This window comes from Bison bison, unplaced genomic scaffold, assembly GCF_000754665.1.
Source record: "Bison bison bison isolate TAMUID 2011002044 unplaced genomic scaffold, Bison_UMD1.0 scf7180017864327, whole genome shotgun sequence".
Classification (NCBI taxonomy): Eukaryota; Metazoa; Chordata; class Mammalia; order Artiodactyla; family Bovidae; genus Bison; species Bison bison.
In genome coordinates this window covers 3,202,832-3,220,446 of record NW_011494899.1, presented here as the reverse complement: position 1 = coordinate 3,220,446, position 17,615 = coordinate 3,202,832, and the positions used below count along the sequence as shown (strand labels likewise).

General features: G+C 42.4%; 1 protein-coding gene across 2 annotated transcripts in view; it reads left to right on the top strand.

Moving 5' to 3' along the window:
• The window catches only part of POLR3B (polymerase (RNA) III (DNA directed) polypeptide B), a 122,880-nt gene that overhangs the window by 85,146 nt on the left and 20,119 nt on the right, over positions 1-17,615 (top strand). The window lies entirely within an intron of this gene.

Sequence of the window (17,615 nt, the reverse complement as noted above, 5' to 3'; positions counted from 1 at the left end):
AGCCTGGGGAAGCCAAGACCATTACAGCTCATCTTGCGTGCCCATTCTTAGAAAGGTTGGGAAGCACTCTGTATTGGTTTGCTGGGACTGCTAAAATAAAATGCCACAGACTTAGGTGACCTAAACAAGAAAAGTTATTGTCTCTCAGCTCTAGAGGCCAGAACTTCAACATCAGTAATATGAATTTTAGGGGCGACCCAGCCCATGTACTGCACTCTAAGCCTGCTGAATGGTAATCATTTATGACAGCCTGCTTTGAGCCCTTGTTTCTTGGCTCTCCCGTCACTGCTCTCTCTACCCCACCTCCCACCCCTGTAGTGGGATAGTCCATCTATTAAGTTGCTGAGAAAGTGTGCATGTAAAGTACATTTTTTTGAGCTCGTGTATGTCTGAACATATTCTATCCTCATACTTGAAATATAGTTTGGTTGAGTAAAGAATTCTAGATTTAAAAATTGCTCTCCCTAAGGATTTTGATCCCATCGCTACATTATTGTCCAGATTCCATCTTACTTATATGAATTGCAACATCATTCTTCAGATCTTTGTCAGTGCGCTCTTTTTCTCTCTCTTTTCCTCCTTCCATCCTTCCCTCTTTGCCCACCCCTGGAAGCTTTTACTGTTTTCTTTTCTTGAATTCTGAAATTCCATAGACTCTTTTCTCATTTCTTGTCCTTGAACATCAGACACCCTCTTATTCTGGAAGTTCAAGTTCCTTCAATTCTTGGACATTTTCATATATTTGTTGTTGGTAATTTCCTTTTCATCATTTTCCCCATGCCCTTTCTGGTTTTCCTGTTAGTTAGATTTCTTCCAGACTGATATTCTAGCTTTGTTATCTTTTCTCTCCCTGCTCTCCATTCTTTTCTCTTATTTTTATTTCTAGGAGATTGGATCAGTTTTATTTTCAAGATCCTTTTAACCTATTTATATTTTTGATTTCCAATTATAATTTTAAATTTGTACTCTTCCATTTTATAATAACAGATATGTATTTATATATTTTAACTTTTCTTTTAGTTTTTAGCTTTACTTTTTTGGTTTTGTTTTCTTTTTTGGGTTTTTTTCTGTTTCTAATGTAATCTCTGTTTCTTGAGAGCTTTCTTTTCCTCGTGTGTGTTTTAGAGTCTGGTTGTTGTTGGAAGCTTTTCTTTAATGTGCAGTGCCTCCTGGAACCCTAAAGAATGGTTGTCAAGTCTGTGTCCCAGGGATAGAACCTGTTGACTGGTGGAAGTCATTGTAGGTGATCAAGCAGTGAATCGTATTTCTTGCGAGTGCCATTCGGTTCAATTTCAGGTTGCAGTTGGAAATGTGGGTAGGAGCAGTGCTTAAGGTTTATCTGTCAGCTGACCTTCTGGAAGCCAGACGGGGGCAGCAGGCTGTGAGCCCAGTGCACAGGCTTTCATTTCATTCCTCTGTATCCTTACCCCACCCTCTGCTGTGTCAACACCCCACACCGGGTCATGGGTCATTCTGGTTCATTTTCTTGGGTAGGTTTTTGGGGGTAGGAGGTAGTTTCTTGGCTGTATAGGGTAGAGAATAAAAACTCAGGTTCTGATGATTTCTTATACAGACATATATTTCTACAAAGACTTAGTTATGTATCTCTTAAGTGTCCGGTACTATTCCATGTCCTGCTGATACGCAGTGAACAGAACAGACAAGATCCCAGCCCATGTGGAGCTTACATTCCTGTGGGCAAGAGAGATAATGCTAAGTGCTGAGATGAAAAAAACTAAGAGATAGGGGAGCAAAACAGGAAGCAGGCCAAGGGGGAGTGATTATTCATGACATTGTAAGTAAAGTGGTTGAGGAGCAGTGCCTTACTGAGAAGATGACTGAGTATAGTCCTGAGAGAAGGAAGGGCGCAAACCCTCTTCCAAAAAAGGGAGGTCTGAGGCTGCGCTCAGCCTGGTGTGTGGAGGCCCAGCCAGGAGCCAGTGCGGGCTGGAGCGGAGGCAGTCAGAGATGAGGCCTCCCTGGTCACACTGTGAACTTCAGCTTTACCCTGAGGGAGAGAGATGCCACCCGAGGGGTCTGAGCAAACGAGAAATACGATGGGACTTCCTTTGGCCCCCATGAAAACAGGCTGTATGGGGCAAGTGAGGGAGCCCCGATTCCAGTTCAAAGGCAGTTGTAACAGCCCAGGTGAGAGTTGGTGGTGAGTGGGGGAAGTGGTGGGCTTCGCTGGGCTTACTGCTTAGACAGTAAAGAATCTTCCTGCCGTATTCTATCCCTGGTTCGAACCCTGGAGGAGGAAATGGCGACCCATTCCAGTATTCTTGCCTGGAGAATTCTGTGGACAGAGGAGCCTGGCAGGTACAGTCCATGGGGTTGCAATGAGTGAGATGCATTTTAAATACAGAGCCCGCCGGGGTTGCCGGTGGACAGGGAGCCTATGAGTCAGTACTACTGCCCTTAGGCCCACCCCTCACCCTGTTTTCACAGCACTTTTTGTCTGTTTCCTGAGCCTTCCCGGGAGCGGTGGAGAGGTCTGAGGCAGTTCCCTTCCTTGTGCCTCCGTGCAGGTTCAGTTCAGGTCAGTCATTCAGTTGTGTCCAACTCTTTGCAACCCCATGGACTATAGCATGCCAGGCCTGTCCATCACCAACTCCCAGAATTTGCTCAAACTCATGTCCATCAAGTCAGTGATGCTATCCAACCATCTAGTCCTCTGTCGTCCCCTTCTTCTCCCTCCTTCAGTCTTTCCCAGCATCAGGGTCTTTTCCAATGAGTCAGTTCTTCACATCAGGTGGCCAAAGTATTGGAGTTTCAGCTTCAGCATCAGTCCTTCCAATGAATATTCAGGACTGACTTCCTTTAGGATGGACTGGTTGGATCTCCTTGCAGTCCAAGGGACTCTCAAGAGTCTTCTCCAACATCACAGTTCAAAAGCATCAATTCTTCAGCATTCAGCTTTCTTTAAGGTCCAACTCTCACATCTATACATGACTACTGGAAAAAACCATAGCTTTGACTAGACAGACCTTTGTCAGCAAAGTAATGTCTCTGCTTTTTAATATGCTGTCTAGGTTGGTCATAACTTTTCTTCCAAGGAGTAAGTGTCTTTTAATTTCATGGCTGCAGTCACCATCAGCAGCGATGTTGGAGTCCCCCAAAATAAAGTCTCTTGTTGTTTCCCCATCTATTTGCTATGAAGTGATGGGACCAGATGCCATGATCTTAGTTTTTGTAATGTTGAATTTTAAGCCAGCTTTTTCACTCTCCTCTTTCACTTTCATCAAGAGGCTGTTCAGTTCCTCTTTACTTTCTGCCATAAGGGGAATGTCATCTGCATATCTGAGGTTATTGATATTTCTCCTGGCAATCTTAATTCCAGCTTGTGCTTCATCCAGCCCAGCATTTCGCATGATGTACTTTGCATAGAAGTTAAATAAGCAGGGTGACAATATATAGCCTTGATGGACTACTTTCCCAATTTGGAACCAGTTCCTTGTTCCATGTCCGGCTCTAATTGTTGCTTCTTGACTTGTATATAGATTTCTCAGGAGGCAAGTAAGGTGGTCTGGTATTCCCATCTCTTTAAGAATTTTCCACAGTTTGTTGTGATCCACACAGTCAAAGGCTTTGGCATAGTCAATAAAACAGAAGAAAATGTGTTTTGGGAACCCTCTTGCTTTTTCTATGATCCAACAGATGTTGGCAACTTGATCTCTGGTTCCTCTGCCTTTTCTGAACCCAGCTTGAACATCTGGAAGTTCACTGTTCACATACTGGTTGAAGCCTGGCTTCAAAAATTTTGAGCATTACTTTGCTAGCATGTGAGATGAGTGCAATTGTGCGGTAGTTTGACCATTCTTTGGCATTGCCTTTCTTTGGGATTGGAATGAAAACCTTTTTCAGGTGTAATTTTCTCCTTCTCTTAAGTCACTTAGTGTTCTTTCCTCTGTTCATCAGCTTTCAAAATTGTATAGTTCTCTCTTGCCCATTCTTTTTCCTTATAGGCTTATACCTTAATTTTGTCAACTGTCTTGTTAGTGAGGTTCAGAGAAGGAGTAGAGATAGACATGTTTCTTCTTCCCTGTTTCCTGGAAATCCACGTGTCTATTATTTAAGAATGTTCAACACAAGAATGCTAAGTGTGTGAATTTTTTTCACTGCAGCATATAGAACTGAAATTAAAGTTATTTTAGTAAAAGGTGAGAAGAGTTTTTAGAACACCTTTTATCTGCTAATCAGAGCCTTGCCTCCAAGGTGCCTTGTTTTTGTTGTCTGATGTAAGCATTTCTGAGATTGAAAACTAACTTAAAAAAGGTTTAAAGTTCATATAATCAGAATTATGACATAAATGCTAATGATTATCAGAAAGGTATTCATCACAGTTTGGCAACTCTTATCTGAGAATAGCATATCTTTTTCCTGGATCATTATTATAACTAAAGTCTGACATGTTTATCCTTTCTGTGAATGTCCCCCTTCTGAAACCAGAGACACAACAATGGCAGAAATCTATTTTTTCAAGTTTTTTCATTTATAGTAAAATCATAAAGATTCAAAAATAATCATGGTTTTGTTAAACCACTTGTATATATTGTTAAACATCAGAACCCTTTGTTGGGCTAACTTAAGTATATTTTAGATTTATTGAGGATGGAAAACATGCCCTACTAATTTAACTACCCCCACCCAGCATCCTGCACAGCACTTTACATATTATACAGTATCTGTTCAATGTGTCTGTGGAATAGTTTATTAAATAAAGTATCACAAACATACAAATATAACAAGCCAAAATCTTCCCTCCCCAAATTAATGTAACTTATTTGTCCCAGTAAATATCAGAAATGAAATGTCCTATTTTTATCCAGACTGGTACCAGGGTTTTCATCACCCTGGACTCATAGCTCCCCAGCCCTAACTGACCACTGCTGCTGCTAAGTCGCTTCAGTCGTGTCCGACTCTGTGTGACCCAAGGGACGGCAGCCCACCAGGCTTCCCCGTCTCTGGGATTCTCCAGGCAAGAACACTGGAGTGGATTGCCATTTCCTTTTCCAATGCATGAAAGTGAAAAGTGAAAGTGAAGTCGCTCAGTTGTTTCCGACTCTAGCGACCCCATGGACTGCAGCCTACCAGGCTCCTCCGTGCATGGGATTTTCTAGGCAAAAGTACTGGAGTGGGGTGCCATTGCCCTCTCCCTAACTGACCACAGAAGCCTGCTAAAGCTTTTCAACCAAAATAGCTAAATGCACATACCCACCCGGAGATGCACCCTGAGCTTCAATAAAAATCTGCCTTGACAGCCCAGAGAAATCTATTTGGTCATATTTAAATCCCTGCCGTGGGCTCAAAATCATGTTGGCTCTTTGAGAGGTAGCAAGGAAACTCAGCCCTTGGCTAGTGTTCCTGAGTAATTGGCAAAAAGATGAATACAATGGATTGCATACAGTTCATACTAAACTAAATGGTGAAGACCATTCGTGATAGGGAAGTTGTGAGGTTGTTGTAGATAGGGATAAAACTCAGCATTTGAAAACACTTTTTAAGAAGTCTGGTCCAAATCTATCTTCCTTAGAATAAGAATTTCTTTTAGATTACATTTTACAGATGCTGTTCCTCTTTGCCTGTGACCTGTGAAGGGAGCCTCTTGCAGCTTTCTGAGGCTACGGTTCTCTTATATGGAACCTGAGTGCACTTGCCTGTAATGTACACCCAGTACCCCTGCCCTGCCCTGTGGGCTTACTGAATGCACACTTTCCCCTTTTTTTCGAGGTTACCTCTGTTCAGCATTTAAAGAAAGCCTTCAGGTTGAGAAAAAGTATAGTAAAGAGATAAAGGTCCTGAGTGCCAAGTGACCAGTTTTATCCCTTTGAAATAGAGACAGTTTCCTAGGAGTTGTTACCAGGATTAAACAGAATGATGTGTGTGAAACAGGCAGTGCCTGGTCCATGGCCACAGTCAGGAGAGGTGACCGCTGGAAGGTCTGCTGTCGCAGGCTGGGCAGGAAAGGGAGACAGGCTAGGTGTGGTTTGGACTTGGAGGGCTGTGATGAAGATTTTGTTTTTCCTGTGAAAGAAAAAATGGGGAGCAGCAGTAAAGAGTGAAAACCTGTTGACCTACAGGAATAGAGCCAACAAGAGTCAGGAGGCCATAGTGACTGGTTTTAAGCCTGGTAAAGGATGGCACCAATCACAAAGCAACTTTGTGTCTCATTGAACTTGATATAATGGAGGATCATCTCAAGTGCTTATATTATTAATCGATCCATTTCTCAAGCTCTCACTATGTACCAGGCCCGGTTCTCAATATTAGAAATAACAGTGGTAAATACTGACAGAGTCTCTGCTTTCCTGGGATTTATGTTTTCTTGGGGAAGAAAACAGAAAAAAAGTAAACAAAAATACAAACAGAATAAGGTAGTGATCAGTGTGACACAGGAAGACTAATGCAAAAGTGACTGGTTTTCAGGAAGAGAGGGCTGCCCTGTAGTTGATGGTTAAGGTCGGCCTCTTGGAGAAAGCGGACTTGAACTGAGACCTGGAGGATGAAAAGAAGCCAGGGACGCAAGGGTCTGGGAGAGTTAAGTTCACCAGCCCTGAGGCATGAGTGAGCTTGGTACAATCAGAGAAGACACACAAGGGCAGTCTGGCCAGACATGTGCCTGAGCAGGAACACAGTTTGAGACAGTGAGAGAAAAAGGATGGGGCACAGCGTACAGGGTCATGTGGGCAAAAGAAAGGGATTTGGACTTCATTCTAATATCCTGGGAACCAGCAGGCCAGTTGGGTAGCGACTGTAAGCAAAGGAGTGACAAGATGGAATTACCGTTTTAAGAAATCAACCTGGGTTCCCCATGGAGAGTAGATTGGAGGGGAGCAGGCAGAGAAGCCCAGAGGTGGTGGCAGTGGTCCAGGCAGGAGGGGACGGTGACTTGAACAAGGGCAGTAGTGGAGAACAGGAGAGAAGTGATGCATTCTGGGTGTGCTCTGGAATTAGAGCCAGCAGGACTTGCTGATGGCTGAGATGCTGGAGATGGAAAAGACAGGAACTGAGGGTGAGGTCTGTGGCCTGAGCCGCTGGCAAGGCGGTCTATCAAGAAAGGGAGGACCGGGAAGGAACAGTTTTTTGGAGTTAGGCCGGGGCAGGAGTTGAGTTCGGAGAAGGCAGTGGCACCCCACTCCAGTACTCTTGTCTGGAAAACCCCGTGGACAGAGGAGCCTGGTAGGCTGCCGTCCGTGGGGTCCTACAGAGTCGAACACGACTGAAGCAACTTAGCAGCAGCAGGAGTTGAATTTGGTTCTCTGGTCTGAGAAGCACATTAGACTCCCAAGTGAAAAGGTTGAGTAGGCACTTGGATAGAGTCTGGTGCTCCGGGGGGAGGTTGGTACTAGAGATAAAATTTGGGAGTCACCTGCATGCAAACTTTCAGTGTCTTACCTTTTGTGATTAATAGTTTATGAGCATTTTCATCTATATTCCATCCTTTAACCTTTACAGTTCTAGTTGGTATCATTGTTCCTACTATCCAGATCAGGAAATTGAGGGTCAGAGTCGTGAGTGGCCTGCCTCCTACAGCTTAGTGCTGGCAGAGTCAGTTCAGATCCAGATTTCTGATTCCAAGTGCATTGCCCATTCTGTACCAGGTAAGGTGTCCTCTCTTGGTATCCCATTACGACTCTGTCCCCAAGGTTGCCATGTATGTGTGTGCTCAGTCTTTTACTTGCTGACCTACGGGGGAAGCCTCAGCTTCCCAGGTGGCACGGTGGTAAAGAATCTGCCTGCGATGCAGGAGCTCTGAGTTCAATCCCCGGGACAGGAAGATCCCCTGGAGAAGGAAATGGCAACCCACTCCGGTATTCTTGCCTGGGAAATCCCATGGAGAGAAGAGCCTGGTCGGTCGGCCACCGTGTGTGAGGTCACAGGGTCTGACACAACTGAGCCACTAAACCGCCACCGCCACCACCACACCTGGGAAGCCAAGGTTGCTATATTCCCTGGAATTTTCCCTTGAAGAAGACGCAGCCTTTTCCTGAGACAGAATTCTAGTTTTTCTTAATATTATATTTAATATTACCTATTTATTAATTCTAGTATTTCCTTGAGGAGATGCAAAATTCCCTTTCATCCTGGACAAGCAGCTTTACATAGCACTCCTCAGCCACCAGTCCAAAGGAAATACTATCCTCACATACCTCATTCCCGATATGCCTGACGATCCCCCATATTAAGATATACTTCTGACACAGAGCTATGTTACCAGGTATTCCTGTCTTTCTAAAATCAACTCATTATAAAACTCATTGGCCCAGTAGCCTGGCCAGAAGACAGTGTTTGGTTAAAATTTCTAAATCTGTCAAGAGTCAGCCTATGTAGAAGACAAAGAAGATTTTTTGTTTGCTTTGTCCACTCTCTTTGTCCTCTCCTTTGTCCACTCTCCTGGTTTGTCTGGCTCGATGTGGTGGTTAGAGCCAGGAGGGCCCTTGAGGGCAGTGACCTGGACAGGGCTGGAGGGAGCTGACTTGAATGTTCATGTGCAGTGGGCACAGCTGGTGGCATCTGCGTGGAGCCTTGCAAGCCACGCAGCCCTCAGCGTGGGGCCCAGAGAGGAGCTGGATGAGGCCTGAGAGAATAAACTGTGAATGAAATGGAGAATAGTCCACAATGTCCATTATGCTGTTGTGGCTGTCATGAAGTGAGCCGACCAAAATTTCATAGTGTTGTGATGTGGTGTCTCCTACAATGATTTCTTTCTGTATTGGTCTAGATGCACACCAGCGTAAGAGAACTCTTAGTTGAACTAAGCTTTTACTCTTGAAATGTAGAATTTTTTTGGAAGTTTTTTTTTGGTAGCCTCTCCTGCAAGCTGACACAAGTGTGTTCTCTATGAGAAAAAGTAAAGATTGTTTTGACATAGGTCATCTTTATGCCCACCTCTCTCACCCCCTCCATTTAGAGCATTAAATTTGTTAGTCTTGGTGTTTAAAAAGCAATGTGGCCCTGCAGATGGCCTCATTTTTGTCTTTTGGTGAAAGTTTACCTTGACAAAGTTGTTATTAGGAATTAGGAAGTCTTTTTTGTATACACACACTGTGTAGATGGCATTTCTGTACCTAATGCCTCTGAAAATATCCTCTCTAACAGACTTGAAAATTTAGTTTTACAGAACATGAGTGTTATCCTGCTCCAGCCTGATCACTTCAAAGGTGGTGGGATAATTAGTAGCTAAAAGAAACACAGCTAAAGAGGTAGCTAAACCGTGGTAGTTACAAGCTCTGTGTTATAAAAACTCAAGAAGAAGGTCGAAGAGGCCACAGTACGTGGGTGAACTGGGACAGAAAAATCAGTTCTAACTATCTGGGTTCAACATAAGTGCTCTGTGATAAGCAAAGCTTGAATGCAATTGATTGGACAGAGAAGGCCGGCTGGAGAAGTGAAAGTATTTGATCAGTAGCTGTTTAAAATGTGGCAGACCCAGTCAGCAGCAGCACTTCCTGTGACCTGGACAACAGAGGAGGACCAAGCAGAGAGAGCCAAGCGTGGAGGAGAAAGGATTCCATAAAGAAGAGGGAATTAATGCGAAGCAGCCAGGATTCACTCACAACACTCTTTTTGTTTACTTTTTAAACTTTTTACTTTGTATTGGATTATAGCTGACTAACAAAGCTGTAATAGTGTCAGGTGGACAGCAAAGGGACTGGGCCATACATATACATGTATCTATTCTCCCCCTAAAATACACAACACACTTTTTAGATAAGGGAATTCCAATAGAGTTTTCCAATGAGAAATGCAAAGACTTTTAATGAAGTACATCATCCTCTGGGTCTTTGTGAGGTTCATTGTGCATCTCATCAGTAAATGCTTAGTGAATGAGCTCCCCCTCAAAGGAACTGGCCCTTGGTCAGAGATCTCTAGAACAGTTCATCCTTTTAGTAATATGCAAACTATTGGGAAAGGTGAGATGAGTTAGTAATAACCTGTACAGCAAAGTTATGAATTTGTTGTATGTTTGTTTATGAAGGAAGGAAAGCTTACTTTAATTTTAAATGCTGGTGGTGGTGGGAAAATATTAGGACCCCAGAGTCTTGATCTCCTTTCCCAAGTGTTCTCAACATCCGGGTACTTCATAGTGAAGCTATGACCTGTATAATAGATGCATAATGATGCTCCACAGGGGAAAGTAGAGCAGACATGGGTCTGGAATGTTCTTCGTGTTTTCTCTTCACATTCTTCCTTGATCAAATTTATAGATAAGAGTTAAAGACAGGAAGGGGCTTCCTGGTGGCTCAGATGGTAAAGGATCTGCCTGCAATGCGGGAGACCTGGGTCCGATCCCTGGGTTGGGAAGATGCCCTGGGAGGGCATGGCAACCCACTCTGGTATTCTTGTCTGGAGAATCCCCATGGACAGAGGAGCCTGGCGAGCTTCAGTCCATAGGGTCACAGTGAGTTGGACATGACTGAGCGACTAAGCACAGCACACAAAGATAGGAAGGGGCATTCACATACAGTGCTGGTTGGAGTCATGTTTGGAACTAGAGTTTTTATTAAAGTCAAAATAATGTGTATAAGCCTCTTGAACTTTGGCATAGGTTCTATATGAACAAGGTTCATCAAGGGCACACATTTGTATCTTGAGCCTTGCTTTCTGTGATGGTCAGTGCATTTATTAGAAGGGTGAGCAGATTTCCTGCTCAGTTGGGTTTTTGTTTGCTTGTTTTATTGTTTAATCCTTTAACAAAAATTACCTGTCAGCCTAAGGAATTCCCAAGTTAAATTTCATTTCTGTCCTCAGGAAACCAAATTATTATATTTCCAGATTTCCTCTGACTTTTGCTGCCATTCACAATGAGGGAGGAAAAAGTGGACTCCTTTGATGTAGGGGAAAAAAGCAATATATCACTTCTCTCAGAGAACATTTCTCAGTCTCTCATGTGAAAAAGGATTAGCACCTCCAACAAAGGTCCTGGAGATCACAGAATCGGCAGCAACACCAGACAGTATTCCAAAGGAGAGGAAAAACTGTATTTGAGCAAGAGTGTTTGTCCTGGCAAACAGAAGCTTTTTAATAACTGCAAATCTGAGATAATGGCATACCCTCCTCAGCATCGCCCCCTAAATCCTCAAACAGCCAGTTTAAGTGGAGTGAAGTCAACCTTTGTTTTAAAATAGAAATACAGTCTTATCAAAGTGCAGTTTTTTTCTACAGGCTGATTCAGCTTATCTATCTTTGGTTCATAGGGATTACACATTTATGGATAACATTGTTTGGAAGGTTCATCTTTGACTCTCTCTTGTTCAACAAAAGTTCCATGATAAGGTCCCTTGCCTCCATTTTGCATTAATAAAAATTATTCAGCAACCTGCTAAATTAATTTATTAGATTTCAACTGAATGTCTATTAGAAGAAAAGAAAGTCTCCCCTGATTTCCCAACACATTAAAGAATCTGTATACAGTAAGCATGAAGAGGCAGTGGAAAGTAAAAAATTTTAAATTTGCTTGTGGCAAAAAATCCAAGAGAAAAAGTTTGTTAAGCAAGGCTGGGCGAAGCTTTGCTTTTTCCAGACCTTCACTTGTCATTTCAGTTTTCTATCTTATGTTTTCTAAAAGTGAGAGAATGAAAAGGCTTTGACTTAGAGTAATAATAATAATACCTTGTACTCATGTAACACTTGAAACCGTCTAAAATCCTCTCTGCTAGTCTGAAGCTTCAAAGTCTGGATGTCTTTGGCTCCCTACTTTGCTTGATCCTTTTGAATGAAAGACTCCAGTGGGAGGGGAGAAGGGGGCTGATGGAGTTAACAGCGTGAGCCCCAAGATAAGGTATATGACACCAGACAGTCCTTCAGAGTTTCCTTCCAAAAAGAAATCCTGGCAACTCTTTAACCTTTGAAATCAAGGTGATTTTTGTCCACATAGACACCTCAGGAAGATTTTATTTAATTTGCTTTTTGAAGAACAAATTTTGGTCTTCGGTAGCTAGCCAGTAACCCTCTGACCTTTTAGTAAATATCCAAGTAAAGCTTTGAAATTAGGGTTTTTAGTGTTTTATGGCCCAGAATAAAAATCTCCAATTCTGTTTCCAAATAGTGTAGCCTCAACACATTTTATTAAGCTCTCGACACATTCAGCCATGTGTATTTTGTAAAGTTCCTATGGTTATTGTTTTACAATAGCTGCTTCCAGAAGCATTGTAAGGGTTTCAATTAATCAGCCCTTTGTGTGCTTCAGACTATGCAAATTTATCACATCAAACCATTCAACTGCTCATGGGAAAGCTGTGTAAAAACTGTATTGTCTTCTAGCGCCTCCTCTCATTGAGAGTGATGTTTTAATAAGAAAGCTAATCAAGTTTTCTTATGCATTATTTATCTGTTAACATGTAAGGAAGAGCCGAATTAAAATTATGTCAACCGGGATATGGCAAGTGATGTGATAGATCTGGAAGCGATTCAACAACAGAACAAAGCTAATATGATTCAACAGTTTTTTTTTCTCCTCCCCTCCCCCTCAGGATTATTTAAGGTGGTGGTGTGGAGAATAAAAGAAGGTTAATTCAATAACTGGAAAGGGGGAGAGGAAGAAAGGAGTAACCACCTGTGTTAGCCTTCCCATTTCGACTTAGAGATTTACATTTCTGAATATGTAAAGGCTTATCGAGATGAGTTTGTTCAAAGTAGAAACACTTCTTATTGAACACGAACAGTTCGAACTTGAAAGCATTCCTGCTGCTTCTTCGGCCCCATTTAGCACCATATTCATCAGCAGTAAGCTACTCTGCCCTGGAAATCCGCAGCCCAGGTCCTGTGAAGTCCTAAGTTATTACGAGACACCGTCCTGATCGCGTGAAATGATCTGCACGGCCCAGTGGAGGGAGCTGCCTTTCAGCCTCTTAAGCCACAGTTAGTGCCACTGCATCTGCCCCTTCCATCCATTCATTAAGTTGGTCTTCTTTGCCTTGCTAGTTTGCTTCCTGCTGAGAGTAATTAGGTTTCTTATATAATAATAATTCCTTGTGTTTAGCTGCCGCCTTTCTCTGAGGACCTGAAAGTACCTCTCAGACATTAGCTCATCTGTTTTTGTAATACAGTTTCCTCCTGAGATAGATGCTAATTATTCCCATTCCAAAGACCAAACAACTAAGGCTGCCTGGAACTCGGTGCTTTACCCCCCAGGTAACAATATCGGTTGAATAGCACAGAGACAAAGTAAGATCTTCTGCTTCCTCGATGCCCTGCCCTCCGCAGGTCTCAGTGTCCAAGGGGTGATGAGCCTTTTATAGATGGCACTCCCCCTGCCCCCATGTCTGAACCTCATTAATACTGGGCTTGGCAGTGATCACACCTTCCCCGAACCCAAGCCTCTTCCTGCACTGTGACCAATAGAGAAGCATGGCAGCATCATTTCACCTTCGCTTAGTGCGCAGAGTATGAAACTGTGCAGAATAAATAGCCTTGTCTAACCAGTACCCACAGAGAGTAAAAGTTGGCAGTGTAGACTCTGATCGGTGTTATTTCAGCAGGATCGGCTCTGCATCACTTAGAGCATTAGAATGCGGTGAGCTGAGCCGGTCCAGGTATTTTCGTGGTCAGCATTCAGTTGGGCTACTCTGCTCGGGGCAGCTCTGAAGTGGACCCAAGTCTTGAACCTCTTCATAGTCCCACCTCTATCACAGCACTTGTCACACAGCCTGTTAATAGAGGAAAATGATTCTCTCTTTTTTTCTCAGAAAAGAAAGAGTAAAAATATGTAGCAACCTGAAAGTGGTAAATTTAATCCGAAAGTATTTATATTTAGAAGGTAGACTTGCATAAAATTTTTAAAAATTAAAAAGTGAAGCAGAATGTGATCTTAAGGGGAGACCAGGCTGTCAACAAGAGAAAAACCCTTTGCTAGTTGGTTCTCAGCACGTTAAAGTCACACCAAAAATAGCAAGTTAAAGATGTTATTTCAGTTTTTGTCTTTAGCCAGCTGTTACTTGCTTTTCTGTCTCTGTGTGGTAATGTAATGCTTTAGTATTTTTTCCATATCTTTTTTCTTACTTTCTTACCTTTTCTTTCCCCCCTGCCACCACCCCCGTTTGGATTGAAATAGATCCATTACATTAAGACTAGTTTTTTTTTTTTTTAATCTACAAATGACTTTTGAACAACTCAGTTGCTGTTTATAATTAGAAATACTTTCTAAGAGTGATTTGTCAGATTAACTGGAATTTTGCTGGGTAAACCTGTTCTTAAAATGATTTATGTGGTGTTCTGCAAGGCACAGAAATAGAAATAACAAATTGGTGTAAGAGCCTCCACTATCTGGACCGTGACATAGAGAGCCGTGACAGCGGGTCCCCACACTTGCCTTTGCCGTGTGGCTTGGCAGTCGGACTTGTAGCTTCTTGAGACTCCCTAAGTTCTTCACCTTTACAACTTGATGTTAAGATGGATGGTGATGGAATAATATTTTATTGACTGGGTATCTGTAGACTTTTTCTGCTCTAACTTTCTGTGTTCCAGTTTCTCCCTCTTGTCTGTTTCCATCTGTTAAAAGTTCTGTAGTGTCATCTGTGGTCTAATTCCCACTTGGCCCCTGTGAGTGTGTTAAGTGTTCCAGGCCTGTTAAACTAGTGTATTTGTATTTCACTGCCAGGCAGTTGTGCTATAAACAATGGGGTTGAGACACCAGCATGAGCCAGGGGATGAAATTTTATTTTAAAATCTGAAATGCTGCGTAAGCATTTAAGGTATGAATCAGTAATTGTTTCACAACAGCTTCCATTAGATATGGTTTATTTGTAGTCCATCCTCTTTTCAAGGATCCAGGAGAGTGTTAACACACTGAAGCGTACTGCATATCATTTACATTTTTAAACTAGTATTAAAGGAGAGTAACTTTAAAGAGTTGTAAATATCGGAGGAGATTTTTATGCCTCTGTTCCTGGAGAAGCCAAAGTTTTAATTTTTCATTTGAAAAATAAGAGGAAAAAAAAAAACCTTTCTGCTCTGATTAAAGATTTGAATAATTCTGAAACAGAAATACCTTTAAAAAAAAAAAAAAAGAAAGAAAAGTCTGGTTCTAAGATCGAGAACTCTCTCCCCCACCGCCTAATGAATTCAGTAAAATACAAAGTTTAAAAAAATCATCTGTCTCATTTGAGATTCGAGATCATCAAATCCTGTCTAAATATTTTGTTTTAACTCCTAAGCTCATTATGGTTTCTTTGTGTTAACTCGTATTAAAATCTGTCAGCTATGACTGGTCTCATAAGCACAGTCAGCGGACCAGAATAAGTTAATTATTTACTTGTGTCACTAGTGCTCTTCATCTAATGAAATGCACAGCTGTGTTGGATCTGCAGTTGGATGTGTAGCGCGCATTGTTCCACAAGTCAGCAGAGGGTAGAAGCCGCAATGATGGAGAGCCCTCAGTTCTTTCTGCTGTTCTGGCTTTCTGTGTCGATTTCATGGATCTTTTATCATTCACTTTCACACAAAACAAACAACACAGGCCTGTCTGCTATGGGAACCATCTTGGCATATAAAAGGGTTTTCAGAGCCTAAAGTAATTTTAAGTTAGCGAAGATTTAATTTTTGGCTTACAGGTGCCCTTGATTCAGATGTGGCCCCAGCAGTTCCTATTACGGAATGAAAAAAAAAAAAAATCTGTAAGTGACTTACATAACCAATACTTTTTTAAATTGCAATGTCAGAAAAGGGCTGGTAAGAAAATAACTTCTCAAGAAAGGAAGCTCTCTACCAAATATTAATCAGATCTCAAGCAGAGTTGTTGGAGATTCAGATTTCAGGGGAGGGAGCACTGCTTTCATTTTAATCACAAAATGAAGTTAAATTTGCTTGATGAAACGTGTCCACTAAGACTGGGAATACAGAATGCAAATCATGTATTTCTTTACCCTCCACCAATCTGAGTGTGTCCAGCTTCCGCCCGGGGTTCCTGCACCTCCTGCTCCTCACTCCCACCTTCTCCTACCAGGCGAACAGGCAGCTTCCCCTAGAGCCGACGCCAGCATCCCCCTGTGAACTGCTGTGGAAGGGGGTGCTGAAGCTTTTCTTCGGTTTTGTTTTTAAGGGATGTAGCCGAGCCCTTCACCTCCTCACCAGCCAAAGTGACATTCTCACCCAAGCACATCCTGGGACTGGCCTCTGCAGGAATTGCTGTTTTTAACATTTTGTTCACTGCTAAACAATGTTGTTGTCGGTTGCACCTAGATTTACAATTTGATCTCTTTCAGAGTAGATTTCCCAGTAGCCCCAGTGTTTTGTCGGATAATTTCAGTGTAGACAAGATGGATTTTTGGAGAGAAGAAAAGAGAGTCACAGACTCTGCTTGATTTAAATTCTAACACACTGTAGCTGAATTTGCAGTCAAGTGAACTGACTGTTTCTATGCTTGATGTAGGAAAGCATATGTTCTTTATGATAAACAATACAGTTTCAACCAAAAAGCCAAGTAAAGTACCTACATGCTCTAGAATTCAGCTTCATAAACCTAATTACCATTATTGTTGGCAGTGACTGGAAATCTGAATATTGATAACTGATGTCAAATAGATAAATGGTGCTCTTTTTCTTTAGATTTCAGGTCTTGGTGTTTATAACATGTCACCCAAAAAAAATCTCTTTTGAAATAGTTTGAGTAATTATGTAGAAACCAAACTGAGGAAAGAAACGTTTCTTTGAGGACAGTTTCTTTTTAATAGATGCAGATGGTTGATAGCTTCGTGTACAAAGGAAAATAAATTTCATATTTTGAAATATTAAAGCATTTTTTCTTGCCCCAATGCCATTGTACACTAGCTTTCTAATTCTGAATTTTGTAGATTGTGGTTAGCAGTCTAAATTGTACTCTTGTATTCCTCCTATCAACAAAGAAGTCAGAGGAATTTAAAATTATTTAAGTGGTAAGATTTTATAAGTTAGATTTTTAACTCTACGGATTAGAATAATATTTAGGGATTAATAAAGTACAACCAATTTAAGAGACTATCAGTAGAGTGCAGAGAGTTGGTGGGGTTTTGTTTTCATGCTTAGAATTTCATGTCTAACTCTAGCCTTTTCTTCCAAGAATAATTTGGCATTTAATTTTCTTGTTTAACTTCACACTTCAATCTGAGGTCCCTTTTCTGATGCGCTGTCAACTATAGGAATTACAATTCCTTAGGGCAGCTTAGGGAAAGCCAGGGGAGCCGGGGCAGAAACCGGCCCCACAAGCCAAGGGCTCAGCAGCCAGTGGGTAGACCCATCAGCACATCGGCCACGCACAAGTACTCCTTGTCCCAGGTTTTAAAACCACAATTTAAACACACCCCTCGCTCAGTCAGCTCTCTGTGTTTGGTGGTCAGAGAACTCGCATTCCTGGGACCTGGGTACGGCACATCAGGAGCTGGTGACGCAGAGCGAGGCCGCTGCTGACCTGCAGCTTCAGGGCTCCTGACGGGGCCAGGACTGCTCTCCCCTCTCCGTGGCTGGAGAGGCTGGGCCGGCAGCCGACGGCACGCTGTGTGTTGTGCCAGCAGGCCAGTCCGCAGGCTGCAGGGCCTTCCCGCCGGGACAGTTGTTTCGAACCATTTGTCTAGCAGGGCAGTTAGAAATTGCTTTTGTTAACTCCTGATAGAGACCACGGAGAAGGTTTGAGAGCACCAGAG